Raw genomic sequence first — 3,165 nt, 5'->3', positions numbered from 1 at the left:
CGGACGCACCAATCTCTACTAACCTTTACTTGCCGTCGCTTGTGCGTCCTCTTTTGAACCTAGAGTGCAACAGCCTATGCTTCCTCAGCATCATACGAATTTCGTTACTGAACCATGGTTGATCTTTTCCATCTTTAACCACTTACTACGCACGTAACTCTCCAGACAACGATTTACAATCTGCTTAAACTTTGCCCATAATTCCTCTACATACGTCATACTGGTACCAAGTGATGCTAATTCACAGTGTAAGTAAGATGTTAATAACTGCTTATCACCTCTATCTAGCAGAAACACTCTCTTAGCCTTCTTGACTGATTTATTAACTTTCGTAATTATAGTTGCTCTAATGACATCATGATCGCTAATCCCCGTTTCTATACTGACATTGCCGATTAGGTCTGACCTATTTGTAGCTACAAGGTCTAAGATATTTCCATTGCGTGTGGGCTGCCGAGGTAGCTGCTCAAGAGAGTTTTCAGAAATTTGTTCAAAAGTATTTCGCGTCACTGTCTGTCTGTAACCCCCACAATGAATCCATAGACCTCCCAGTCTATACTCAGCAGGTTAAAGTCGCCTCCAACTAGTATTGCATGATCTGAGTATTTACGCGCTATTGACCGTAGACTTTCTTTGAATGGCTCTAGAACTGCCACAGCGGAATCGGGTGCCGGGTAAAAACACCTAACAACCGACTTAGTTTTACCTACAACTCTTATATGCGACCAGATGACTTCACTGTCACACTCAACTTCGACCTCAATGGAGACAATATTTTTGTCAACTGCAATGAAAACTGCCTCTCGTATGGCCTCTAATCTGTCCTTCCGATATATGCTCCATGGCCTGCTAAATATCTCAGAGCTTTTCACTTTGGGTTTCGGTCAGTTGTTGGTCCCAGGAACAATTTGACCGCAAGAACATTCCAGGAGGGCAGTAAATTCTGAAACTTCATTACGAATATTTTGACAGTTTGCTGATAAGATTTTGACAGTCGAAGTGTCTTTACTCTGAATGGTCTCTGACTTCCCCTGCTGCGTATCAACTGGTGAGTGTTCATCAGAGCACCTCAAACTACCGTCTAGCCTAAAAAAACCAGCATGTGCACTGCACAGGTACTCTGCTACACGAGTAGCAGCTTTCTTTGTGTAGTGTACCCCTGACCTATCAAGGAGGAGGAGGAGCACTTCGTCTTCAGGCCACAAGTGGCCCATCGGGACCATCCGACCACCGTGTCATCCTCAGCTGAGGAAGTGGATAGGAGGGGCGTGTGGTCAGCACACCGCTCTCCCGGTCGTTATGATGGTTTTCTTTGACCGGAGCCGCTACTATTCGGTCGAGTAGCTCCTCAATTGGCATCACGAGGCTGAGTGCACCACGAAAAATTGCAACAGCGCATGACGACCCGGATGGTCACCCATCCAAGGGCCGGCCACGCCCGACAGCGCTTAACTTCGGTGATCTGACGGGAACCGGTGTATCCACTGCAGCAAGGCCGTTGCCCTGACCTATCAAGGGGAGTGCTACAAATCCCCACACGATAACGCAGGCCTAGAAACCTGTAGCCAAGACCGTCACAATGTCGACGAGGCCTTTGGTTGAGAGCCTCCACTAGGCTGCAGACCAAAGGACCCAGATTAACTCTGCAAACAATGCTGCAAATTGCGAGCTCTACTTGTACCCTGCAACCAAGGCCAGCAGTCTCCATCACCCCACGAGCTGCCTGTATCAACTGAGGATGGCTCAGAACCCGTGCGACAGGCGTCGTTGGTGCCGACATGAGCCACAACTTGCCGACGACTGCACCCTGCACGCTGAATTACTACCAATAAGGCCGCCTTCACATGTCGGATGAATCCCCCCCAGCAGACATACCAAGTAAACATTGGCTCTCTTTCCAACCCTGAACGCTTTCTGCCTAAGGGGATCCATAATGCGGCTAACATTGGAGCTCCCAATAACCAGTAAACCTCCCCCTCCCCCCCCCCCCCCCCCCCCGTGTGCCTGCTCTTACCCCGCTGAAGGAGCGGCCACCTGTCCATTCACAGGGTGAATGGGCGAGGCCAGGCGGCCAGTCTCCACATTAGCCCTCGGCCTCGAGCGACGAGAACGCGTTACCACCTGCCACTCCCTGCGCTGTGAGGGCGGATCCATCGCATCGTGAGCATTAGGAGGTGCCTCGGGATCAGAGTCCGTGGGCAAAAAAAGTCACCTGTGGTGTCCTATGCGACACGCCAGATTTTCCACCCACGCTACACCCGAGGCAGCATCCTGAAGGTGACTGGCCGTAGCGAACAGCACGTTCAGCTGTTCGCAAACTGCGGCCACCACCTCCTGCGTCCGCACACAGCATGCACAAATCCATCCTACCCATCCTAGCAAAACTAACTGAAGAAGTGAACTATAAAAGCAGACAATCCTAAATATGCGACATGTTACCCTCCTGATGTGTCACCAATGGACGCTGATGCGTTAGAGAGATACGTAGCCGACTGCTCAGTGAGCAAATATTGTGCTAAAGATTGAATGAATTTGCACTTACAAAACGTGAGATTAACCCTCTTCAGCAGAAAAACACGCACGAAATTTAATAAATATACTACGTGGAAAACACAGAAGAGGATAAACTTGCCTCTCTGTAGACGCACTCGTACCACAGCCGGAAGCCAGGTAATTCACCACAGATCACTTAATTCGAAGAACATTGTATTGGATTTCAAAAAGGTTTTTCATTCTGTTGACAGAGAAACTATGGAGAAAATAATTCGTGAATCTGGCGTTAAGTCTAAACTGGCAAATCTGATCCGTGAAACACTTACAGGTGCAGACTGTATAGTAAAATTTATGGGAGCAATTTCACAGCCTTTCAAAATAAAAACAGGTGTACGACAAGGTGACGGCCTATACCAAATTCTTTTTAATAGTGTGTTAGAGAAAGCAGTGAGAATTTGGAACGAAAAACTTCTTGAACTCAACATTCGCCTATCAGGTTAGGAAGAGGAAGCGAAATGACCGAAATCAATTGCTTTACGTTTGCAGATGGGTTGCTATACTTTCCGAAAATGTGACATCTGCTATAACACAAATAGATCTCTTGGAAGAAATAGCCCACAGAAGCGGTTTAAGAATTTCTCCAGAAAAAACAAAAATTTGTAACAAAGATTA

The 3,165-nt window shown here is 47.5% G+C and overlaps 1 pseudogene; it reads right to left on the bottom strand.

The window, feature by feature from the left end:
- Window positions 1-1,385: 1,385 nt before the first annotated feature.
- On the bottom strand, window positions 1,386-1,503 carry LOC124723429 (annotated as a pseudogene).
- Between the last annotated feature and the right edge of the window lie 1,662 nt (window positions 1,504-3,165).

Source organism: Schistocerca piceifrons, chromosome X (assembly GCF_021461385.2).
Source record: "Schistocerca piceifrons isolate TAMUIC-IGC-003096 chromosome X, iqSchPice1.1, whole genome shotgun sequence".
Lineage (NCBI taxonomy): Eukaryota > Metazoa > Arthropoda > Insecta > Orthoptera > Acrididae > Schistocerca > Schistocerca piceifrons.
Note: the sequence above shows the minus strand (reverse complement) of the source record. Positions and strands in the feature narration are given on the sequence as shown.